This window comes from Zonotrichia albicollis, chromosome 2, assembly GCF_047830755.1.
Source record: "Zonotrichia albicollis isolate bZonAlb1 chromosome 2, bZonAlb1.hap1, whole genome shotgun sequence".
NCBI classification, from domain to species: domain Eukaryota; kingdom Metazoa; phylum Chordata; class Aves; order Passeriformes; family Passerellidae; genus Zonotrichia; species Zonotrichia albicollis.
The window spans coordinates 100,730,944-100,758,349 of record NC_133820.1 but is presented as its reverse complement, the minus strand read 5'-3'; the positions used below and the strand labels follow the sequence as shown (position 1 = coordinate 100,758,349).

General features: G+C 37.6%; 1 long non-coding RNA gene across 3 annotated transcripts; it reads left to right on the top strand.

The window, feature by feature from the left end:
• Window positions 1-241: 241 nt before the first annotated feature.
• Window positions 242-27,406, top strand: LOC113459200 (uncharacterized). Of its 3 annotated transcripts, none has more exons than XR_012579285.1 (5): window positions 263-377; window positions 15,459-15,508; window positions 17,548-17,655; window positions 25,253-25,440; window positions 26,531-27,406. It is a non-coding gene; the product is annotated as an uncharacterized LOC113459200 (long non-coding RNA). The 3 variants fall into 3 exon arrangements; XR_012579284.1 differs by lacking the exon at window positions 263-377 and adding an exon at window positions 14,880-14,936; XR_003380213.2 differs by lacking the exon at window positions 15,459-15,508 and having other exon boundaries at window positions 242-377.

The following is a 27,406-nucleotide window of genomic DNA, read 5'->3' as shown; positions in this document are numbered from 1 at the left end:
GACACAACCTGTAAGGGTGGTTTTTCTAATGAACTCTTACCGAGACTTCCTCTGCACTCTCATCAAAGAAAAAAATTACAAATGTAGAAATTCCTTGCACATAGAGTTACCTGCTCTGTCTTTATTTTTGTTCCTCCAAGCTTTAAACAGCCTCAGTTTGTGATTCTGAGATCTCTAATTAAGATACATCTCATTACTTGACTGGCAACATTTTCTTCAGCTAAATCCAAAAAACATTGACCAGAAAAGCCTCACTCCTCTAGCAGACTGAATGCTGCTCCCTTATTTGCAGGCTTTCACCTGGGGCTCCTGAGGGTGTGAGCATTGTGCCCGGTTGAGCTATTAAATGACCAGCATTTCCCAAAAGAACGTGAAAGGTATTTATGATGTTTGCCTTACACACTTGCACGTGTACAGCTGCATGTTTTTGTTAACTAGAGCCATGAGTGTCTCCTTTGTTGCTATCCTTCTGTAATATTTACTGCACTGTTGGCACTCCATGCTGAGCTCTTTGATATAAAGCATCTTTCTACTTTTAGCTTTACTGATGTGTATTTATTTATTTTAGATATAGTTTGTGCTAGAGCACATACACACGTATGAAATAAATATGTGCACTTTAAAGGAGCTTAAAGAATAAAATCCAAATGTCATGAATTAATCTGCATATTGTGAAAAGAGGCAGTAATTCAGACTGAAAAGATGACCATAGAAATCTTTGTAAAATGCTTTTTTCTTTCTTATGAAGATATGAAAAAGAAGATATATATTTATGGGAATGTTTCCTAGTAAGGGTAATAATATGACAAGGAAGAAAAGAGGAGGATCAGTGATTCATTAGAAACTATTTTTCATTCTTCTAAAATATGAAAAGAGAAAATGAAAGAAAACACAGTAAAATCTCATTTACTCCAGAGAAGCACAGACTTGTCAAGGATATTATCATCAGGATTTGAATTCTCTTCCACAGTTAACAGGATTTCTTTTTGGCTAAAAAGGAATTTCAAAGCATCATTAAAATAAAACACCATCTTTAAAAAAAAAATAACCTTAATTCTTCTAAAATGATTTTGACAATCAGAAAACACTTCTGGAGGGCAAGGTCAGCAGCTTCCTTATTTACTTTGTCCGGTCTAAAGGAAGAAAGAGTGAAATAAGTGCACATCATTATGCTTTAGTAACAATGAATTGTTATTATTTAATTTTCTTGTACTTTAAGAATTCTCACTGTAAGGATATCTTTAACTAGAAGTAAAGACTCTGGAGGCTTATGAGACAGATATATGTTTTGCACACTAAGCAGATTGCAAAGATTTGAAAAGTTTTTTTTCGTGTTCATTTTTGATGTTGGTCTTAATTCTGAAATAAGGTCATACTTTCTCAGATCTGAGAAACTACCTAAAAATGTTGAAAGGGACAAAAGAAAAAGTTGGTTTTATGAGTAACCTTCCAAAATATAAAATAGTAAGCCTTTCCTAATGAAATCTTTTCTACTGGAAACCATCATGGTACGGATAGCTGAGTAGAACAGATATTGCCCAAAAAATACAAATTTCCAATGTCTGGTTTCTCTCAGGATTATGGAATTCATGCAAACTGATGGACTGCAGGAAAAAATGTAGTTAGGTAAAATACTGTGTATAATTCCAGTAATTTTAAAGCATTATTTTAGGGTTTAGTTCTTTATAAACTATTCTTATTCAGCACATAATGGAGGAATATTTTCAACTGTAGCCAAATTTGTAAATTTTTATTAAAAATTGCAAATTGGGATATTTGAGCACTTAAAAAAATCTTTGTCTATAAGACTTTTGAATCAGAAAGTTATTCCAAACCACTTTTTTTCCAAAACACAGCTTAATTTCAAACAAATTGACATTTTCTAATGAAAAAACTATTATCGTTAAAGAGGGGTTTTGAATGCAGAATTCCTTAAATCAAGAAATACAAATTACTTCAGACACTCCTGTATGGTTTCCACCTTGTTTCTTGAAGAGATCTTGATGGGCTATCCACTTCCAGTGTTTACAAGCCTGCACTACGATTCATTTATCTTTCACTCCTATTTAAGGGCTGTGCTGTGACCTGCAAGCAGGGCTCTTCATGGACATCAACAGAGGATCCATTCTGGCACTTGTAGTGACATCTGAAGCAAGCATTCTCTCATTTGAGTTTGGATTCAGCACCTGGTTAGATGTTAGGGCAGCATTGCAGGATGACCACTTTCCTCAAAAGGACAAGTATTTTAAGGATGCTGAACACTGCTGCAGATGTTAGGTCACTGGAGTGAGCATTCTAGGGTCTTCAACAGCAGTGTCTGAGCAGGTAACAGTCCCAGCTTCTTTAGTCTTTCCTCCCTACAGTGTTATTGTAGTGGATATTGCATCTGTTAAACTTTTGGATTATAGCTAAATCGAGAGTAAGACATACCCAAATGGGGAGAAAAAAAGAGGGTTTATATGCCATTGACTGTTGGGGTCGAATTTTCTTAATTCCTCTGAGAAGTACCTTTCTGTGGGTAACAGCTCCGTCTAGAAAACGTGTGAAGTACAGCATGATCAAGATAATCTGGGCAATTTTAGAAACATACATGAATGTGTATATAAAATTAGATGTTTTAAATGGATATTTTATATTTTAAGGATACCATCACTGGTTAATGTCCTACCAAATTAAATTGTACAATTATTAAGGCAGAATACACTTCTCATCGTGCCCACCAAAACACTCAGCCGCTGGGACTTTATTTACCGCTTTTGCAGTGCATTCAATCAGTTCTCTTATCCGCCCTCCCCTCTGCCTCACCTGTCACTTCCACCTAGCAGACACAAAGCTCTGCACACACACGCAGAAAAATTCAGCATTTTCTGCAATCAACCAAATAGCCTGAAGTGAAAGACAAACACGATGCCTGAAGCAATATTGCTTGATTAACAATGAATAGTTCTTTAAAGTGATCACATGAACTTTAATCTGAAAGATTGCTTTGAATTGTTAAGGGTGGAATCTGTTGCTATGAGAGTTGTCAAACAACTGTGGTGAATTTAATGTGTAATAGATGATAACCTTTGTCGGTTTTAATATTGAATTCCATGTTACTGATCCTAGTAAATAATCCTTACCTTCCCCTAGTGAATACCTGCTACATCCCAAAGCTCTACGCAGTACGCAAAGACATTTTAGTAGAGCGTTTTTCATGTAAAGCACACATACTGTATAGATCTGACCTCATCACTGGTTGCCTCAGGCTATCTCCTGTATACCGTCTGTTTTCTTGATTTTCTCCTGAGGTTGTCATTATCTAAGGATTGTAAATATTTCAGAAATTTGAGACTTGTGCAGCAATTGAAAATGCCATATTGCTGTTATACTGAACTTTCAGTAGCATCCAGGCATTCATTTTTCTATATTTTATCTATTTTAGTTCTGGATAATATAAATTCTACGATGCATGATTTGGCTGTAATTGAATTTGCAATCTATTTACAGTCATTTTAACCAAAAGACTCCAGATAGGCATAATTTTGATCTTAGTTAACAAAGAAACAATATATGTTGTTACTTTATATTGTGCTAGTTTCTATTTGTCAAAGTGCTATATAGATTTTTATGGATATTTTATGCAAGTTTATGCATGAAACTCAGCTGTTTGGAGAAACTGCTGACCTCTCCATTGAAGGGAAAAAAAACATTGAACAAAAACTGAAAACCCTTTTGTCCTTTAAAAACCCGTAGGAATGTAGTATGTATCATAAAGGACACGTGTACTTGAAACAGATTAAAAGAATTACAGAACTGTTTCCTTCCCAGAATCTTAGTATATATGAATTTCTTTGTATTAAAGCAGCCGTCATTACTGAATATTTTTGCTTTCATGTAATTATGTACATATACTTAGCAAAGTATCTTGTAAAAAGCAGAAAGCTACAGAAGCCCTTTAAAATCTGCTTTGAAAATCATGTGTGGCATGAATTTTAGCAGCATTATCATCTTGTTCATTTTTGGAAGTATACTCCAATTTTTATATCAGCTCCTGTATCGTAGCAATAATTTACTCTGATATTAACATTAGTATCCAATTTTCATATCAGATTCTTCATTCCAGTATAATTTACTTCAATATTACATTGCTAGCCATACCTGTCTACATTGTTCTACTTTTGTAGTTGCCTTCAATACTCTTCTTTTTAACATTCATTGTGTTAAGACTGTGATGATACATCACCAAATGGGGTAGAGAGAAGACTGTGTGTAGTGTAAAAATGATTTATTGAGATTATAGGAAGGCTTAAGAGTGTTGATGGATTTTTAAGGTCGTGTAAATTTTTTTATAATTATTTAATTATCTCATTTATATCATGATCAGAAAGTTCATTTGCTATGCACCAATATGAGCTTTACAGGTAAGAGGGAATTCCTTGAACTTTTGCTTAGCATGTTCTTATATTGAGTCATGTGGATTTCTATACTTTATATGAAACATTCGAAGTGGAGGCAATAATTTGTAAATGACATGAGAAAAAGAAATCACAGTATATTTTCTTTTCAAAATATTTAGTGTCTACAATTCATCTGTGAACCAAGTAAATCACGGCTTCTTCAAGTGCAAGGATCGAAACCAATTACCATTAGTGACCATCGGGTGCAGCCGATCCTTTCTGTCCTGTTGCCTGAATCTCAATGATCTCCCAAGTGTGCCCATGCAATTTAACAGGAAGATCAATACACCGCGGCAGTTAGCAGCAGCTCTCTTGAAGTGCTTCACAAAACATGCTACATTTCTCTACCGAATAAATGTCAAAACATTCCAACAGCTACAATTCTTGGGAGAAATTGTTCTTGTGAAACATTATTGACATACTTTAACCCACATTTCCCGCTGCTCTCCAGCTTCCTACAGGCCAGTCAATTCTGATTTGGCAAGGGCCACATCGACACATGTCCCCTGCTGACTTTGTCTGTAGGCATGAAAGATATCACGATGCAGTGCAGAAGTCCTGGGTGTCAGGGGTCAGTGGTCCAGCTCTGACCCAAGGTCAAGGTGACAACAACCTCTCTCCTGGGACTTGTCTTCATCTCTAATATGGCCTTGAAGCAATCAATACCATTACAGAGCTTACTTTTCTAACAGAGAGTGCCACCTGATCTAAGCATTTCAAGACGATGACTTGCAAGCCTTGCTGCTTGAAAATGTCTTCATTTTCCCACTATATTGCAAAACATCTGTATTAGGTCTGCCACTGGATTTTTTTCCATTTGTTTAATGGGATAAATTAAATTTATTCTTTTCCTTTTTAATGGATTTCTGCAGCCTGGACTTTCTTGATCTTTTCTTGCGTATTTTGGAGTTATTATACATAGCCCAGTACTTTCTCCCAGCATCCAATCTCTAAATATTTTTTTCCTTTTCTTTGTTATTCTTACTCCTTGTTATTTTTGTCCCTTTTGTGTATTAGTTACCATTTTCTTCTTTGTTTCTTTCTTGCTTTCAGGAAAGGAAAACTCATTGATGCATCTGTATTTTGGATTTGATTTGACACAGACACACATATGTGCACAAACATACACACACACAAAATCAATCTTCAAATATCTTCTAAAAATATAAAGTGCAACATTCTTGCTGCTTTTGTGAGGCCATAGAGATTTAGTGCATTGTAAGAAGTAAGTATGCACGTGAACAAGCTGATAGCCACAGAGACAGACACTTTTATCACCTGTTTGAAAGAGCTACTTTAATTTCCAATACAACAAAATGTTGATTTCATCAGAAATCTCAATCCTGATGCCTTAGCACAAAATTCTGTATAGCTGAGGTTTTTGCCTCTCTTAATGTTTTGGGGTTTATTTTTCCCTAGGAATTAAAAAAGCCTCCAACAAACACAGAGCCCAAACTAAGGCAAAATTTGGCAAATTTAAATATTTTTATAGAAATGCTTCTATTAATTGAGCTATGTGAACAGAATTGTCAGTGACTTACAACCAAAATATTAGAGGAGGAATAGAACCTACCTGTATTTTGTAACAAATATTATTCGGCTTTCTCATCACACAAAAAATTGGGCTTCAGATTCCCCCCAATAATGGACAGCTGACAGTGAAGCCTGAAAGCAAATATTTAATTTGAGAAGATCAAGGTATCCTTAAATCCTGCTGCTATAGAGACCTCTTGTGTCCTACACAGACTGCTAGATAAAACTGAAACAAAACAAAGTAAAACAAGGGCCAAAGCCATAAATATTGCTTTAGATGTGAGTCACAGCAGTCTAATATACCTGTAATGTACCTAGCATACTTTGAGTCTTTCAAAACAATAGCATCCTCAAAGAGAGAGAGAGAGATTTTTTTTACTCCAAAGGTTACATGCATAAACTTCACTCTCGGTTTTACGTATACTAAATGAACCCTGAGATCCAATTTGGAGAGTAATTCCCTTTTAGAAAATGCAGATTCTACATCAGCTGTTCCTAGCTGCAGAAAGGAGTTAAGGCAGAAGATGGAAGGATGGGCTTCCCCTTCCTCCCTCCTCTGTCTCCTTCTGTTTATCCTTTTGTACCCAATTCTCTCCTTGCATTTATGAGGCTGATGAGGCAGTTTCATTCAAGATGCAGTTGAATGACGACATTCCCAGTTTACAGCCCTGTGAAGAAGAAGGGAATCAGGCTCTTTCTGTACCCACAGCAGTTTACAGAGATGTTACAATCTCCAGGTCCCCCTGATGCTCCTAGAGGGCTTTCAAGAGAAACAAAAGGGCTGGCAGGCTCTTAGGTGACTGTGCATCAGAGCTGGCACAAGACACCCCTGAAGCTGAGTATATACCTGTAAAGAAAACATGGAAAATCTTTTAGAGAAAAACCTCTAGAGTAAAAAGAAACCTTTCTCTCTCTCCTGGAAGATTCTATTGTTTTGAAAGACCTCAAAGTGTGCCAGGTACAATATTAGACTGCTGTGACCCACATCTGAAACAATATTTATGGCTTTGTCCTTTGTTTTACTCTGTTTTGTTTCAGTTTTATCTAGCAGTCTGTGTAGGACACTAGAGGTATCCATAGCAGCATGATGTAAGGATACCTTGACCTTCTTGAATTAAAAATTTACTTTAAGACTTTTTAGATTTTTTGCATTTTCATTCCTGCACAAATGCTATAACAGAAACTTCCAGCATATGATAGGTAAGGTACGTTACTGACTTATTTTTCTTCTCTGAAGTTAGGGCAGCTGTTCTCCTTATTCTTCAAATCTATTTTTCTATCTATTGACCAAGGAAACTACACAGATCTGTCAGGACGGAAATTGCCAACCCAGGAAAAAAAAATTAAAGAAGCAAACACCAAAGCCAATTTTGTGAAAGAGAAGTACAAGTTTTCTTTGTTTCTTCCTAATTTGAGATGAAAAAGAATTTATCTTTCTATTGAAATAAATTGCGGGATATTTTTTTTTGGAAACAACAAGATATCTTTAATAGGGAATTGTTGGTGGATTCAAGGGCAATTGCAGGACATATATAAGGAGATTCCAGTGTGCAGTAAAATCAGCCAGAAGAAGATTCATGTTATTAAAGAAATCTGGATGGTCAAGTAGTAATGTTAGTTCTATGTTATGAGAAGAAACTTTTAGAGAGGTAGAGAAATGTAACAGTGGAAAGTCTGAAAAAACCAAAACTTTAATCAAGATCTCTCTTTTTTCAAAGGGACATTTGTGGCTGACATAGAAGTAAGGTATTTTACACTGCATCTTGGAATATAATGTGATGAGGGGATCTTTGCATTCTCTCCACATGTTGCCACATAACCAAAAAAGCAAAATATATGCAGATATGAGAGTTCAGTATTTTTTTTTTTATATATTTGTATTTAAATTTCAGAGACTGAACAAAATGCAGTTAAACAAAAGGCAGCAAGCACTCCCAGTGCAAACATCCTCTTCTTCTCCTCTGCCTTGAAGAACTGCAGAAAATAGTGAATTTGTGGTTAGGAACAGACATCTTTTCATCATTATTTGGAAGAAAGATATCATCTGTTTTAACATTCTTGTCATATATTTCACTCTCAAGTCTGCTTGGGAATGTGTCTTCTTATTAGGGCCATCATCATTTGTATTTTAAGACTAAAGTAGTTTAGTTTTAGAATCTAAGAAGTTACTGAGACATCCAGAGCTAAGCTCCATTAAACTCTTTGACCTAAACCCTATGAAGAGCCATTATTTCAGCAGGAAGAACATTATTGTGCCAGCACACAGTGTGAGTACAAATCCTCTTCCTCCTCTGTCTGCCAGCTTCCCTCCCCCTAAAGTATTATGTTTTATATGAAAAAGCAGAGAACTATGTGAGGCCCTAATGGATTATCAAATGAAATATGATCACCAATGGATATGTATTACAGTTAATGTTTCATTAGTTGTAGTAGGAACAGACAAAAAGGTTGGCTTTACTCTATGTTTTTCTGACTTCAGCTCAGTTCTGCAGAAATTCATTGTTAAATTATTTACCTCCCTAATTTTCAGTGTCAAATTGTTTTTGTCTTTCCATGTTCTCTTGTCTGTTATAGCATTACAGCATCCGTCATTACAGAAACAGAATTTTTTTGTGGGAACTGTTGGATGAAAGATGGAATTATTTAAATGGTTCATGAGAAGGCAATTGCAGTTCTTCTGATAGTGGGTGACACAGAACAGAATTACTCCGTATCAGGAATGTTGCGTAGGAAAGGAAATGGTATTTACCTGTGATTTTACTCTGATGTCAATCAAGGTCTTTGTTACCCTTTGTGGGGATCAAGTGTGAAAGCTTAGTTTAGATGCTCTCTTAATAAATCCTTATTGTAGAATGGAGGATTTTGGTTTATTTCACAGCTGAAGTAAGCACCACAGTGTTTTGTGTTGGCTGTTTACCCAAAGACCTATCTTTCATATCTACCTTTTCCAATCCACATTATTTCTCTTGAAAGCACTAGCCATATTTTTCCATATTTTGGAGAAAAAAATGCAGACTTCACCGTTCAGACAGAACCTATATCCATTCCAAGGGAATGGGTATGACACTTCTTAGTCTGGTGATTCCCTCTGGGAAAGATCAAGAGCTGCAAACTGATGATCCCCAAGGTTAATGTGTTTTTCATTCACTGTTTACAGCCTGAAAACTGGACAATTCTGTACTAATGACACCAAGAGGTGCTTGCACTTAGGTGATTATGTGATCTACTACTCAAGCAGAATATTCTTCAGCAAATCATCAAACTTCATAGAATCACAGATTCATACAATGGTTTGGATTGGAAAGAACCTTAAAGATTGCCTAGTTCCAACCCTCTGCCATGGGCAGGGACACCTTCTGCTAGACCAGGTTGCTCAGAGCTCCATCCAACCTGGCCTTGAGCACTGCCAAGGATGGGGCACACATTGTCTCTGGGCACCCTGTGCCAGTGCCTCAACACCTGCACAGTAAAGAATTTCTTCCTTTTGCCTAAACCTGCTCTCTTTTAGTTTACAGCTATTACTTTTTGTCCTATCACTATGTGACCTTCAAAAAGCACCTCCCCATGTCTCTTCTAGTCCCCTTTGGATACTGGAATGTGCTGTAAGCTTTCCCTGAAGTCTGCTCTTTTCCAGGCTGAATAGGAGAAGTTCTCCAGCCCTCTAATCATCTTAATGCCCTTCGTTTGGTCTCACTCCAGCACCTGCTTCTTATGTTGAGTGCCCCAGAGCTGGATGTTCTTATGTGCCCCAGAGATGGACTCCAGGTGGAATATCTCATATTATTTCTCTACCCTGTATTACAATGGCATTATACAATTATTTCAATGGTGCTGCTGCAGCTTTATTACTTGTGTAAAATAGAGTTCAGTTACAAGAATTTTCTTCTGTCACTCTCAAGTAAGGCTGAGGCCTGATTTTAGTGTAATCTTCTGTAACACTACTACCAGCAGGTGTTTTTTATTCTGTAAAGTGAAGAAGCCACAGAGAAGCCCAAGAAAAGTAATTTGCACTCTGCCCTGGAACCCTCTGGCTCTAATCAGGTCCAGAGCACTGGGAACTCTGTTCATTTGTGCTTGGCAATTTCTTATAAACTTATTTTTGAAGTCAGCAGTTGTGCTTCTCTATAAAATGCAGAATTTCAGAATTTGAGACTTATCACCTGCAAGCTCAATAACAGTCTGGCCTTTGAAATATCACCTTGTTCTGGATACTAAAATTTAATACTTTACTTCAATCACAAGGGACATTGGCCTATGATGTTGTCAAGACCCATGATATAACGGGATGCAGAAAGGCTGACAACAGAACAGCATGTTGCTTATAAAATCACGCAAAGCACATTTTTGTTTGAAAAGAACTAAGACAGCAGGTTTTTCTCCTCTTCTTTTTTAACAGTTTTCAAAGAATACTCAACTACTGTTTGAGAAATTGTGTAACTCTGTAAACACATAGTTTTCTTCACTGTGAAAAACCCTATAGAAATGCTTTCCATGACATTTTTCCTCAAATAAATCTTAATTTCAAGTGTTTGATGATTTTTAGAGCATCCAACAGCTCAGCACTGAGCTGTAGGTAGAATGACAGGTGGGTAAAATGATGTTTAACAAATAATTATTTGAAGCAATTGTCCAATGTAATGCTCTTTTCAGTATCTCCTTTTATACAGTAATGGTCTTGGTTACCAAAGACTGAATGCATTTCAGCATTTTTATGAGCACTTTTCTTAACCCATTCAGTTAGCAATGTTCCACTTCAGTGCTGGTGACAATACAGTTGCTTCAACAAACAATGAGGTCAGAGACACTTGCTACTGACCTCAGAAAAATAATCAGATAATCAATTGAAAGGAGAAATAAACAGTTCTATGCTCATCACCATAGTATTTAACTGTCACATATAAAATGAAAGTCATACCAATTAGTTTTGCCTGTTATCTTTCTCCCCTCATCCTAAAGACCAAATTTCCCTGCTCTCCTCCAGGTACACTATTCCTTGTGGGTTAAATCCTTCATGTTAGTCTGAGGCAGTCACTCCATATTGTCCTGAGCATGAGGCAAACTTTATTTAACAATTGTATTTACCAAACAGAGTTATCCAAGAATAATCCACAGTCTGTGCATAGTTTTGGGTTCTTAGCCACATACTCACAGGGAAAGGATGCCAGTCCCTTAGTCAAGATGCAAGCTGCACTGAGAATGGGGAAATGAGATCTAACTTTTTGAGATCCTAGATTTGTAAGTAGGAACCTTTATGCAGCTCCAAATATGCAGTTCATGGCTTTCTCCTGCAACTCTTAAGTACAGAATTAACAAATTATAGACTCATTTAGGTTTGAAAACATCTTAAAGCTAATGGAGTCCAACCGCTAATGAAGAAACACAGCTCAAAAAAATGTCATGGGGAATAGGCAGAACTAAAACCTGCCTGGCCTGAGAGAGGCTGTCCTTTCCCAGTAAATTTTTTCTGACCTTATTGATGAATTAACCAGTAGACTAGACAACTTATTCTGCTCAGCACACACACAGCTTCTAGATTTTAGTGAGCTCCCATTTGTGCTGGATTATAAAATCAGATAAGAGGACTAAAAAGAAGGTCAAACAACTTGCCTGCAGTCACACAGCAAGTGAGTGGCTTAACTTCTATCTGATGACAATTAAATGGGCACTAAAAATACAAGAAATTGGGATTGACTAAAAAAATAACATAAATGCTTGAAAGTACAAAAAGGACTGTTAAGGAACCTAAACGGTTTTTGTTTTACCCCTGAGATGCTAATCATTTCCAATTTCAGTTCTTTGTTCTTTCATACCTAAGTCACAGATGGTATTATTTTCAGATCAGGATCTTTTTCACAGGCCTTTCAGAGGCCTTCAGTCCCTGGCTATTGAAACCTGAAATCTGAAAGAAGAGGTATGCACATACAAATCACAGGTGGAATGCTGAAAATGTGCATGGCATATTGTATTTTTGATCACTTTAATGCTTATATATGTATATTGATGTATGTGATGCTTCATCAACATGCTCACCTTTGCTGTTTTCTAGTAAGAGCTATAATTTGATGATGTGGTTTTAGGGGTTAGGAAGTTTGTGTATCTAAGTACTCTAACTCTGTGTTTAATGACACTTGTATAAATGGTAGCACCTGGAGTCTCTGTCTCAGTTTCAGCAAGGTACTTAAGCACATGCCTGGCTTAAAGCAAGCAAGCAGTCCCATTGAAGTTAATTAGACTTCCCTTGTACTTAAAGTTAGGCATGTGCTTAAGTACCTTGCTGCATTAAGACCTTAATGAAGATTGGGGTATAACTGCCTTTGTTGCAGTGTGTGTAATGTGAGTCATTTAGTGCATTCAGTGTGGAGCTGGGAGTACAGTAAAGCAAAGCTGAGTGAGTACAAACAGGGGAAGGTTAGGATATAGTTTTGTAGCTGTTGTGGTCACTGCTCAGACTCAGCTGCTTATTTTAGGCAATGATCTCTCCCAAGGGCTTGTTTTCTATTTTTTTCCCCTGCATCTGGCTGGACTCACAAGAAGTGTCTTTGTTGTGTTTTAGGGGTTTTAGGTATCAATATTGATAGGGAGATATTGATTTCAAGAAGTTCTCCTGGCTGGTTTAAGGATGCAAGAGTGTTAACATCTTTTCCCTGGAGGACTGGATCTGAGGCCTTCTGAAGTCAATGGGAAGGCTCTCATCAGCTTTAATGGGCTTCAGATAAGGTCTTTAGGAGGTGAGAGAATTGTTTTGAGATCTGTGTTTTGTATCTCAGCCAGAAGTCAGCATTGCACGGGCTCTCAGCACTGGGGCAACAAACTGGATGAAGATGGAGGGAGGGAAAGAGGGTGAAGGTACACCCTGGACTGAGCCATGGCTTGAATTGCCACCACTCATGCTGTAGCACCTATCAACAGATTAATATGAGGACAATACTCACTGAAGAACTGACTCAGTCCCATGCTAATTTACAAGATCTGCGTGGATTCCAGCACAAAGTGATATAGCATCAGGCCAAAGCTGGAAACTTTGCCCTTTGTCATTTACTGTAAAACATGCAGAGATACTGACTTTGTTTTTTTGTTAAATAAATTTTACAGGATAAAAAGGATATAAATAGTAAAAGCAAAACTTAATGCAGTAGTAGTTTGTTTGTTTTTCTCATTCATGTTCCTGTTATTGAGATGCACCATAAATGGCAGTTTCCAAGAGGTTCTTCCAAAGAAGAATCCTGGTGCAAATTCTGCAGTTGCTATTGGTTAGAAAAATTAATCCCATGCTTTCTATAGCCATACTCTTTAACTACTGCTTATTATAGGTGTGGTGCAAGGTGGTAGAATTTATTTCCAAATGAACATTGCAAACACACCCTGATATCAGTATGAAAGTAACCTGTAAGAAAATTACATATGTACAGCCAATTCTCATTGGCTTCATATGAGTGTGGCTTTTGGACACATTGCTTCTAAACTAATTTCAAACAGTCTGAAAGGGAAGAAATGCCAATATTTGCTTGAGAGATTTTAAAAATTCTGTAGTTTTGAAGAGTTTGAGGCTTAAGGATGGCAGAAGAGAACATTATGTACAGGTCATGAATCCTGTGATTTGAACAAAGGAAGAAAGGCAGTTTGAAAGCATTAAACATATATAGAGCAGCATACATTAGACCCCATCAGACAGAACCTTTAAGATCCTGAATTTATCAAATGACAACATTCATTTTGTACTATGTAGAAGACAACAAGAAAGTCAGCAACTTCATGTGCTGACATTGCAGTAAAACATGATTTTAATTAGCTCACACAGAGGACACATTGAGGAAAAAGTGACATTTCATTGAGGAATATACTATTAAACACAACCCTCCTTGACCTGCCATTTATCAGGGTGCAACACAAAAGTCACATGACTCATCCTGTCTTTCTCATTGTCCTTTGAACCCTGGAAATTCATGGTTCATTTGCAGTGACATGGGATCCTCCTGGTTTCTTCTGCTGCTTTTCCTTACAGTGATGGAGAGCAAGAAGCACAACTCTTTATAGCAGAGGCCTGTTCGAACACCAGAATAGCTGCACAACAGGCAGTTTCATTCTTGAAGTTATCAACTGGGACGAGTTGATGAAAAAATGGAATGAAAAAAGAATCTTCAGAGAAGCACCAGATTGTCCTCAAATTAGAAAAATTAGCTACAAACAGAAGCAAAAAAAGGAAAATAAACATAGAGCAACTAATTTAGGATTAGTGTCATGCCAAAAATGTGTTAGACTTTTGGTTACATGGAAGTCTAAAGTATATCAGTTTCTCTTATTATAAACACTAATGAAAAAGGTGTGCTGTATTGATATCCCTATTTAGACCTCAGAGATGAAAAATGTAAATAGAATTTTACCTTTTTTTCTATGTACTGAACAGTTGCTAGACCCAACACTGTAGAAAAATAAAAAAATCAGGAGTCAAACATATCCATGATGATGTTCAGCTTTCTGTATTTCATCAGCCTCATTAATAACCCTGGAGGGAATTTTCTGTGGTTAAAGTTCAGGAATGGAACTCAGGGGCTTGTCCAGTCTCTAATTCTGCCAGAGTCTCCTTCTGAAACTGAGCAAGTTAGTGACCTATTAGTTTTGTATCTGTAAAATGGAGATAATAATTTTGTATCTCAAAGAGGGGTTGAGAGGGTAAGTCTACTAATACCTCTAAGATGCTTAGATATGAGGGTGACGAGTGCCATAGAAAATCCTATAAATAAATAAAATAAACTGTGAGAGCCTGAGGCACTGGAAGCTGCTGCCAAGGCTGTGCATTTCCACACTCCCCTTACTGCGGGAGATGTGGCTCAGAGCCAATATGCAGTCTGAGAGCAGCATTAGTGGAGTGTGTGTGTTGTTTGTTTATTTGGTTTTCACAAAGGCTACCACTACATAGCCGAGGTAACCACATCTCTGTTCAAAATGAGATGGTGCTGTGATGTGGTGAGTCTGATATGCCTAGTTTTGGTTGCTGCCTGTGTTTTTTTCTTTCTTTTTTTTGAATGACAAATACATTTCCTAAAACCCTTCAGGAATCTTTTATCAGTGTGGGCTGGTTCAATCGCTGTTGTTTTCTTTGGGATTTCTGTTTGTTTGTTTGCCTGTCGGGCTGTGCTGGCAGCTGGCAGGTCTGAGGGGCCAGCGCTGCCACCCTGCAGGGCTCCCACAGCACAGGGCTGAGGACAGGGCCAGCAGTGCGAAACGTTTTGCCAGTTTCTTTGGCAGCTTTTTGGGACTAAGGTCCTGGCACCAGTGTGGCAGTGCAAACACAGAGAGGGGAGCTCCCACAAAGGAGACGACATTTCCTACAGCAGCTACTAAGGGACCTACAGAACCTCCGCTGTTGTTGGGCAGATTTACCCCCTGAATGCTCCTTGCTAACTGCTGAGTGGCCACCATATCACACCCATTATGAACAGACCAGAGACTGCATACATGTGCTGTCTTTGATTTTCTTGTTTTCAGGATTCCCAGCTTGCAACCTCCAAGCGACTGTGCAGAGGTGACATGCTGTGGTAAGGAGAGCACTGTGCTGTTAACACATACCCAGAGAGGAGCAATCTTTCAGGACCAGTTAAAGCAGCTCCTGGCACCAGCTGGCAAGTGAAAGCCCTTGTGAGGAGGGGCAGGGGAGTAGCAGTGCAGTCAGGGCATTATCACAGAGTCTCAGTGGAGAGATCAGAGAGGGGCTACAATATCTAATCCCGTATGCTTGCAGAGGAAACGCTGTTAGGAGCCAAGGACCTGCTCCAACAGAGTGTGATGAGTGCTTGTGATATCTGTGAGTTTGTGCATAAACTACTGTACAAACAATATCAGTTATGAAACAGGAAAAGAAGAAACAGCTATGCTAAGATAGGGCTTTCCTGTAGTCTGATCAGCAGGACCTGTGCTTTGTCCAAGGGGAAGAGACCACCACAGGAGCTGTGCAGAATCACACTTTAGACTAAGCCAAGACTAGGAGGAATTGATAAACTAAAGAGAAGAAGAAAAATATTCTCCCTCTACCCCTTCCAAAACAAAAGGTTTTCTCCAAAAATGCCTTAAAAGGCAGATATTGTTCCTTTGCAGCACTGCTAAGAGGCTGAAGGTTGAAATCAAGTTCTTTGCCTTGAGATAGTAAAGGGGATGAGATCCAGCAAGAGTGAAAATAAGCATAGTCTAGGTTCCCCAGTAATAATCCAAACTGTCACCCCCATGCTAGAGCAGAAAGAGGCTGTCCACAGCAACAGCTGGGGCTTGATGAACTCCTCTTTGAGTTTCCCTTAGCAGCAGATCCTGCTGCTCTTTGGCTCCTTCCACTTTGCCCACCTTGCAACCCAAGAACTGGGAAAACACAGCAGGTCTAATCCCTTGCATTCTATCTCTAAAATCCCAGAAGAGAAATAGCTGCCTCTGGGAGTCTCCAGCTTCAGGGTTTCCCTCCCTCTTGAAAAACAGGACAGGACAAGAAAGGAGAAAGCTAAAGGAAGAGAAGACAGAAATCTGCCAAGAGAGAAGGGAAAGTGATGCACTGTGACTGAAGAGACACAGAAATGGATGTCTTTGAGGCAAATAACTGTACAAAGAAGAAAAGCAAGAGAGCAAGATAGAATCAGGATCATGGGAAAGGGAATGGAAACCCCCTTGCTTTTTAAAAAGGGAATGAGGTGAATGACATGTTTTGGACATTTGAAGTAAATGCAGTGAAATAAGACATTGGAGCAGGCTGTTCTGTGTAAATGTGTTCAAGTCTCCTTGTCCTTCCATGAGTCCCTATATCCACCAACCTCTCTCTCCATGAGCCGAAACAGCTTGCCTATAAAAAATTCTGATCCCTAAGCAAAACCCTTCTTGTTGGATTTTGCATCCAGACTTTCTTTTCAGGTTGAGCAGGAATAGGAGTATCAGGCTTTTCTGTTCTTCTCAGAAAAACGTACCATAACTCCCCTATTTATCATCTTTACAGGAACTAAATGCATCCAGTCTTTTTGAAGGTTCATAGACTTCTGATCATTCTTGTCAACAGACATGTCAGTTCTGAAGCATGATATTCAGATACTTTTACTAATGCCTTCACAACACAAAAAAAACAGAATTATTTTGTTTTAAATATTATGTATATTTTTCTCTTGCATTTGCACCTCAGAATATTTTTTTTTCCCTTCAGAAATCTGATGCTTGTAGCACATCAAGTCTGCAGTAGGGATAACCCATATAGCTACTAGTTTCTAAGAAAAAATTCTGTCCATCAGCTATACTCTAACCCCTATTTATTGAACATTTATCTTTTAAGTAGTGCCTTGCACTTGTCCTTCGTGAATTTCATACTCCCTCCCTGTATTTTTTTCCAGACCATTTTGCAAATCTGTCAGGGTCATTTTCAATTCTCAGCCTTTCTTGCTGTGTGCTGTGGTTCTTTCTTCCTAGCTTCCTGCCATTTGCATGGCCAGTAGGGCTATTTCTACATTTTATCACTCTTCGTGTCTGTTGTTATCCATGTACCGTACCTGTATGAAAAAAATAAATGGGAAGAGTGTAACTTTTGTGTATCTGATGCTGGTTTATGTGTTAGAAACAGAATGAGATGACAGATGCCATCTAAGTGACAATGTTGCTCTGCACCAATTTTTTCACTCACTGGAATGGATGATACTTGAGGAAACCAGCTCACTGATTACTGGTAAGTGTTGGTAATCTTAAAACCTACCACTCTACTTCAAGTTACCTTGGTAAAATGAAACTAGAGTGAAGAGCAATACGTACATATTTACATGCATTCTTATGTAGAACTATACCAAAGTGTGCATGCATCTGTATGTACATACATATCTATTTGTTGCTTCAACTGTTCCTAATACAAATAAATAATAAATAAGGGAGCCAAATAAACTAATAAAATAAAATTAACTCTTTGGAGGGACTCCTATATTTCAATGGAAAATTGCCATAATTTCTGACACATCCATAGGACATCATCTTTCAAAATCACACGGTGTGTTTTTGTTCTGCACAGAGCTGAGACCTGAAAAAGAATATACTGAGGCCTATTTCCGTTGCTTTTGAGCACAGGCTTTTTCATTTACTTCTCAGCATAACAGTTGGACTGCACAGAAGCACTGGAGCTTAACAAAAAAGACTCTCATCTCAGACAAAAACTGTAATTATCACAGGGGAACAAATTAAACAGAAAACCCCGCTGGAATGAGATTTCCACATATTTAGAGTGTGTTAATACCAATAATATGGTACATACTAACAATAGAACCTTTCTGTAGCTTTTGTAGTATCATATATGAATAAAAATTTGTATGATTACACTGCCTCAAAAGAAACAAGATGCTCAAAATCTTTTGTGGATTATTTTTTTAAATGCTTAGGAGGTGGGGAAGTTAATTTGAGAAAATTTGGTGTACTTTATTTATAAGTGTTTCCATTTTAATCAGTAGTGATCACAATGGTATTGATCTAGGCAATAAAAGGGAATTAATTTCAAATACATTTGCTAAAGTACAGCATGCACTGTACAAATATACACTTTTTAACATTTAATTTACTTTTATTTTTAATATTTTTGTTATTTACAATTATTTTCCCTACTTCTGTCATCTGCTTATCACATATATTAGGTGCCCATTAAAATGGGAATCTGTGAAAGAAGCAGACTCAGTATATCCATTTTTGAGTTTAGTCTATTTTCCTAAGGGAGAAAAAAAATCCAACACCACAATGATTGCAGATAAACATGTATGTTTGTGCATATATGTGTGTGTGTGTGTGTGTGTGTGTGTGTAAAAGATCAAGGTGCTAATGATGGAAACTACAGAAGGGAGTGGTCAGCAGATTTATTCATGCCATAGGTCTTATAGACAATAACCTTTGTTTTGTAATATTATCAGAGTCTTATGTAGTGATATGTACATAAACTGTGGTAAGATTTAGTTTTGCTTCAAAGTCCAATGATCCTTCCCCTAAAACTGAGTTTCATGTGCATCTCTCTTTCTTGAATTTGAAACTATGGCATGTATTAAGCCTGCCTACAAGTGTGCACACATATTTGTGTATATAAATCTATTTTGTGTACACATAGATGAATGTTACAGTGTGTTCATCTGTTTTTAGATGCACTCAGTCCCTGAAAGATTGACTTTCAATCATAGTGTTAGATAATATCATTCAGTTCCAAAGTAATTGTGATAATTTTTTTCCTTTTCTCTCTTTTCCTTTATTTTAAAATTATCCTACTGGAACTAGACTGAATCTTGCATTTTCATTGAAATAAATAAATTTTAAAGTTCTGTAAACAGGAAACATTTTTATGGTGTGGTGAAAACATCCTGTTTCAATTTGCACAGAAAATATTTATGTTATTTTCTTTTTTAAGGATTTATCTCTGTGACATTATTGACACATTTGGATCAATACTTTTAAGGGTTTCTCTTTTTTTTTTTTTTAATATCAAATGCTGGAATGATTTGTATGTTTACCTTGATAATATACACTTGTCTCTTTAAGGTGACAGCAGATGGTCCAATAAGAAGTGGCAGAACTAAGTGCTGAAAATATAGGAGCCCATCTCAAGCTCCCTTAACCATAAAATCTATGAATTTATGCTCAACTGAGCGATAAGACATAGTCATGAAATGTCCAAGGGTAAATCAGGGTGGTTGGAAGTGTACCTATTTCCCCTGCACAATGAGAAACCATTCAATGCACTGTCTAAATGCACAGACAATATTTAGTAGCTTTATTTATCAATTAACTGCTTCCATCACGCTCAGCCTGCGTACATCATAGTGAGCTGCTGAGAATTGCTGTACTGCTGTGCCTTCCAGGTTTCTGTGGGCTGTTTTGTTAATGCATGTTTTGTAGCTCTCCAAGGTTAGTTTAATACTGGCATTCCAGCGTGAACAGTTTGATAGTCTGGGGATTAAATCTCCAGAGGATGTAAGTCAGTGCATATCCGCACGGCATCACAGTTTGCATCACAACACCATCAGGTTCACTACTTAACACATAATTTCAGGTTATGTGTGATTTCCCAGACAGGACTTTATCCTTCTTTTTGTCTGTATCTGTCTGTCTGTCATCCTCTACACCACCCATTGTAGGTTATATTCTCTGCTTCACCTGTTCTTCAACAAACAGCCAAACAGAGTACTAATGCTCTGCTGTGTTAATCAGATGAAGAAACTGCACCAGAAAAGATATTCTAAACCAAGGATTTTCTTCTGAACCATGCTATGTCAGTTCCATGTCCCCATCCTCAAATGACTTCTGGTATCGAACAAGCCAATTGCAGATCTGCTCCTCTACAGAGGAACAGCAAAACCATATTACCTGATTAGCCACTACCTCTGCTGATCTGTTTTCACTATCCTTAAGCTTACTGGAATGCAAAACCATTACCAACATCATCCAGATCTTTGGACACACAAATGAATAAATTGTGTATTTTGAAAAAAATCAGTGTATTTTCTGAGGAAGCTCAAGGAAAGTGAATGTACCATTCACTGTGTGAATAAAGCAGGCAGGCAGATGCAGCAGATCAGCATCCAGAGAAAGGGAAAGATGCCATCAGAGAAAAGGGACTACTTATCATCCTTTTCTGTCAAGACATTATGGGCCTGGCTGTGATGTAGCATGGCCATTTTCTGCATAAAGTTAATTTAAGCAACCCAGGACAGATTATTCCCCTGCAAGAAATAATTCCTGCTTATTCTCCAAGCTGCCAGCATAACAGAGGAAAAGAGCAGAAGCAAAGGGAGGACGTGGGGGCTGTTGTACCTAATGCACTGTGTCAGTCCTCAGTCCAGGAATCTGGAGTAGCTGCATAGTTGAGATTGTTACAGTTATTTTGCAGGTGGATGGTTTGGGAAACAAAAAAGTTCGAAAGCTTGAACAAACCAAAATATAATCGCAGACACTAGGGAACACTGGATCTCCATTCTCTGCTTTCTGAAGGTAGGAGTTGGGAGACAGGGAGAGAGAATATGCATAATGTATTTTATATGCAAAACAGAGTACTGTATAAAAACAAAGATCACTCACAGTTTTGCCATACATATATATAGCATAACATTAAAGAAATTGCTCATCAAAAAAGCGCAGTGATTACACAATAAAACATTTTGAGCAACAGAGATATAGACTGGGCCATTCTCCAATGAAGAATTTTAAATTAACTAATGCAATTATTTTGACAACTGTAATTTCAGTAAAATTAAAATTCTTGATGTTGTATTTCATCATTAACACATGGTTACAAGAGCCATACATGTCTCCCTTTATATTTGTCAATGGATTGTTCCAGAATGATACAAAAATATCCTTACTTCCTGTTGTTGCAATTTACTCTATATTTTGCTCATTTGCCAGCATGTAAAAGAACTAGTTTTGGGTCTGCCTTTGTGATTTAGAGTAAAATGTATTATTGTACAGGGTCAAAGTGTTATAAGTGTTTGGTAGCTGTGGTGGACAAAAATACATCAGAAAAACCCGAATATCTGCTTGAGCTACTCAAAAAGAGTATTGTACATTACATCATCCAGCCTCTAAGTGACCAGCCCTGGGTGTGTGTCACATTGCTGGGCTGCCACATGAGTTGTGTGCAGTCCTTGCACCCCCCAGTACCAAAACAGAGGCTCCATCCCTCCCAGTGCCCCAAGAAGGCATTCTGACAGAACAAGTGCTGCAGAAGCGGGCTGTGCAGCTGCTTTTTGCCTCTTTGTACATCCATTCCCTTACCCTTTTCCAGGTCTGTGACTATTTCTAGTGCAAGTCCTAAATGAAGGTTTTTTCAAATGCTCTAAATTTGGTGTAAAGCCATATTCTGCTAGATAAGGAGGAAATGAAGTTTTAGCAGGTAATCTTCTCATTTAATGAACTTTTAACTGAACAAAATGTTCTCAGCCAAGTGATCACCCACCTGTGGAGGGAGTAAAGTAAGCTACTTCCCTTCAAGGTCCACCTTGCAAGTTTCAGAATCGCAGCTCCAAATTTCAAAGGAGGAGGTACTCAGGATAGAAATCTTGGGAAAAAACAGCCAGAGGCTAGAGGAAGAGCCTGTGCATAAACAAGGGGGATGAGGGACAATCCTTCCCATATGTCAGCAAAGAAGTTTCCTTTCAGAAATCCTCAGGTACCAACAGATAATCCATCCTACATGTCCTTTTCTTGTGTAGCTTGGGGCAGAGACTGGGAATGTCTGTAGGATGTCTCTTCTGCTGGGTCACAATTTAAAAATACTATTTCAAGAAAAACATCTGTGATCCCAACAGAAGCAGTCTTCCTACTCAAGTGTCCTTATGACATTACAGTGCATATATTTAAATCACTGAAGGTGTGATTCTATCCTCCCAGCTTAAGTAAATATCTATTCTCCTGGAGTCAGGCTCATTATTAATTGCATTTTCATTGTATGCAATAACAGACAGCAGAAACTGCTAGGATAGTTATCTGCTGCTGTCTGGTATGTGACAACACTGTTTTTTCAGACCTGATTAATAAATGGAAACTGAGTGATTAAATTAACTTCAGTACTTTCACAGAGCTCCTGAAAATAGTTTTGAAAGTTGCAATAGGTATTTTTAAAATAATATTTCTCTTTATTGTGAAGATATAACAGAAATCATGTAACTATTAGAGACCAAAATTCCTGCTTTAACAATCTGGAAGGCAATCTGTGCAACTTCTTTTCATGAAATGAAGTGATGGTCCTTGGAGGAACAACAGGAGGATGCAAGAGATCTACTCACTTAAATTCTTATATTAAATAAGCTTAAGAATAGAAGTTTGCAAAACTATGTATCTTTTATAGTCCAATCATAAATTAAAAGCTGATGCAGAACAAGCAAAATGAAAACCCAATTTTAGTCTTCATTTTGTTCTCTTCTTTCAACATTTTTAGAGGCAGTTAAAGCTTAGTATACTGGTGATAATAAAAGCTTTCTAAGAGCTTTAGACTCCTAACAAAACCATAGCTTTTACTATGTCAGAGATTCAGAGGAAAAATTCTTGTGAACTGAGTTGAACTGGGTTTCTCTTTCCAGGTCCCATTTACTAACAAATAAATTGTACAATGTAATACATTTGCAATTCAACTTTGCCATGTAAACCTTATTTCTTTGCAGTTGCAGGGTTTGGGGTCCATTGATCCCTGCAAGTTGTTTTCATCTTTTGCTGATATCTTTTCCCCTCAAAGTTTTAGGTGCTTACAGGGATTAGCCCCTTTTGCTGCCCAGTCATTACCACAAGTATTAAGTTGGTGCTTCAATATTTTCCTAGGTGTCCTTTTTGTCTGAGAGCACTGACTTCCTGACCCTCAGCACCTGCACGCTTGGGCAGTCCAAAGCTCTCTGATTACCAGCCATGGCCACTGCCAGTGGTGGGGGTTTCCCTTAAGAAATTCTGGACATACTCACAGCATCTTTGGAGAAAACTGCTGTTTTCCTTTGTGATATGCATCGGAAAGAGAGAATCCCAGCTGATTTTACACTGTGAATTTTCTAAGTGTTATTTTTCTTCACTGTGCCCTTCTTCCCACCAAGTTCCCTTCCAGCTCTGAAGGATAAGAACAGCACCCACTTCTTCCACAACCTAACACAATGCAGGCTGAGCTCCTTGGCAATGCAAACCAGCTCCTAGCATCTTTTCAAGTGTGGAGATCCAAGCCTTCTTTGCGAGTTCAACCTTGTAAAAAATGAATGGGATAATGTTGATGATTACTTCTGATTGCTGGTATCTCCTTTTTGTCAAACATAACTCATTTGAACTGAATACTGCCATCCTTTCTGCCTCTGTCTTTTTTGTTGTTTTTTTTTTTTATTATTTCAACCACACTGGCTGAACCTTGCCTTTTTTAAGATAGGCATGTAAGATAGGCCATAATATTATTTTCTGAACAGTGTTTCACTTTCAATAGTGACCACCTTTAGCAATTTAGAGCCCTATACTGCTGTGTAAAAGGACACAACAGTGCCCTTCATGTTGTCAGCAGGTTCCTAATGTAAAGATATTCTCTCTCTCTGGTTTCACATAAACTCTGGTAATACAGATGCTTTAGTCCTTCCTTCATCATCCGAGACCTCTTGACTCCAGCACTGAAGCACACCCCAGGTCTCACTCACAGCCTGCTGCAGTGAAACGCACATATGTAGAGACCAGAGCAACTTTGTTCTAGAGGCAGAGGTCAGCCCAGACAGCATTTGGCTTATGAACATCTGTGCTTTGTGAAGAAGCTGACAATGTAAAGCTTCTTTCTGTTCAGGATGGTGATGGAGTGAAACCCAAGCTGAGGCTCCACTGAAGTCACAAGTTCAACTTGCCTGTTAATATAGATGAATTTTTGTGTGTGCTTAAGTGCTTCCCTCAGCTGAGCCAAAGAGCATAATTCTCCTTTATTTTTCTCTAATAAATATGTTTATTTCTACTGTTCATCTGTCTTTCTATTTTATTTTCTTTATTGTTTGTGTTCATCTCAAGTACTGTTCACACTGGTTTTTATTATTAATTTTTCTATCACTTTATCACATGTTAGAGGGGTATATGAGTGGATGCTGAACTAACCTGGTATTTGCTTTAAGAGTAGGTCATAAAATATAGAGATTCAGGACATGTCTTCAGTTGAAGATAAAGTGTTTTTTACCTCGATCATGCCAAGAAAATTAATGTAGCCTCTACTTGCCCCTATCCACCTTGGCATCCCTTATTAAACTTAGGGCAATTATGATCTGAACATTTTCAGGATGACAAACATCAGGGATCACCTGAGGTTAATGTCAATTAATAGGTTGTGTCAGTTATGGAGTAACTGGCAATTTGGATGAGCAAATGAAAGAAACGAAGAAGCAGAAAAAGGTAGAAGGAGATAATATTGTATGGCTTAGAAACCAAATATAAAAGTTCAGTAAATACTGACACTAATAAAGCACACACTAGAAGTTAAATTCCATAGCATCTGTCAGTCCATGCTGTTATGTCACACTGATAACTGCAGCATGTGAATGAAGGAGTCTCTGTAGCCTCTGTTTTGTCAAGGAGTTTCACTGGGCACGTGGGAGCTGTCAAGGCCTGGAGAGGTGATCTGCCAGAAGGATATCTGCAGCATTAAGTGTTTAATGCCATTTTAATAAGACCTGGAGCAACTGTTTTGCAATTCCTGTATGTACCTATGAATGGCTGTGTAATGTTTTAAAACACTTCTTCCTTTTTATCTTCAGGTACAATTGAGCCAGATCCTTTCCAGACATAATTTGCTATGGTTCTTTTGATTTCACCAGGATTGTGCCATCTGAAGCTGAGATCCAAGAGATTTTATATCCTCTGAGTACCATATATCCTGGAGAAAACTGATTTATGTAGAAAATGGTTTTCACCTAGCATAACATACTGTGAAGGAAAAATGAGAGACAATTAAACAAACTGTCTGCCTTCCTAAGTTAGAACTTTCTCCATTCCAGCTAAGGAGGTAAATAATAAGACATTATCTATTATTGCATTTCTCTATTATTGAATCAGCTTTAAATAAAAGTCTTGATTAATGCACATAGATGTATTTATGCATTTTTATACATATGAAATATAAAAAATGCATATGGAATTTGATTTTTCAATTAGAAACACATTAGAATGTAACAAAAAATAAGCGTGACACTGTCAAATTTATATAAATTTGCCATGATTTCATATCTCATGGGAGATCACGAGCTGTTTCCAAATCTTACTAAGTAATAGAAACAAAATATGATTTCATGAACAAGGTGTTATCACCAGTGTCTCAGTAACTGCACCCAAAAATCAGGCACACAAATGAGCATAAAATATGTGTTAGTAATAAATTTGGATTTCAAACAATCATGTCTTGCACTTAGCTATCTTGTAATTTCCATATTATTTTTATCTGATAATAAAGGCCATAGATTTCATGATGTTTTGAAGATGTCCAGTGCATTTTTTTTCCTAATGCACCCACATTTGGATATATGAAATGCAAGGTAGGTTATGAAGAAAGAGTAAGAAAAAATTATGGACGTACAAAGTAATTATGGGCATACAAAAAATACCAAATTTTCTTAGATTGCACCAGTTGTATTCTAAAGACTTTTTCTTTCTTTTTTTTTTTTTTAAATTCCTTCTTTCATCTGAGACAATATTCAGGTGCTGCCTAATAGCCACTATTCAGTATCATTCCAATGTTCAGTGCTGAGGTTTTTGTTTCACTGAACTATTACTACTTTCTTTTTTGTTTGGTTTCATGAATTTGAAGCTTGCTATTCATCTCAAAAGCATGTAATGAGAATCACAGAACCATGGAATATCCTGAGATGGAAGGGACCTGCAGTGAGCATTGAGTTTTATTCCTGTCCCTGCACAGGGCAATCCTGAGGGTCACACCCTGTGGCTGAGAGCATTGTCCAAATGCTTCTTGAGCTCTGTCGGGCTCGGTGCTGTGACCACTTCCCTGGTGAGCCTGTTCCAGTGCCCAAACATCCTCTGGGCGGAGAACTTTTCCTCATGCTTGATGAATTAATTTTCCTAATGTGTCTCCCCTGACGCAGATTCATGGTGTTCCCTTGGGTGCTGTCACTGGCCACCAGAGAGAAGAGCTCAGTGCCTGCCCCTGCGCTGACCCTCACGAGGAACACGTGGACTGCCATGAAGTCTCCTCCAGGCTGAAAAGTCCAAGTGACCTCAGCTGCTCCTGCTATGGCTTCTCCCCTAGACCTGTGTCTCAGAATGAGCTTGTTTGCAACATCTTCCATGGGCACATTTCAAGGGAAGATCAACTAACTTGGTACCTTATATCCACAGGGTTTAAGAAAAATAAGATCCTCTACCTAGCCAGAGTAAGAGTATTTGTAAATAGAAACAGGGAATTGTGTTGTACTTTCATGTCTGCTTAGTAAATTAAGCTATCTTAATTTACTATTAAATTAATAAATTTAATAGTAAATTAAATTTACTGCAGCTATCTCTGGGACATATTTTAATTTTAAGGCTGGGGAATATGGCGAATACCATAAAAAGAATGCCCTGAACACAGCTCCAACATATTAATGTGTGTTTGAACCTCAGTGGTGTGTGTCTGTTCTTTATGTTGGAAACCACTATTCTAAAAGAAAAAAAAAAAAAAAAAAGGTAAATTTTGAAAGATAAAAAAAATTCCATTTTATCTTACCCAAGATGTAACATTTTTTAATGGCCACGTGGTAGTGAAAAGTAGGGAGATAATATAAGGATTATTTAAAGTTATTGTGTATCTCCTTGCTTAGAACATAAGTAATTACATTAGCACAGTTGACTACAAAAACATGAAATAACTTCACATTAGTTTGTTGAATCTGTGTTAGTGGACATCCTTGGTGTGTAATTCAGATTAATATTTATAGCTCTGCATGAATTTCTCATACTTGGCTCTGTAAATTTAGCTTGGA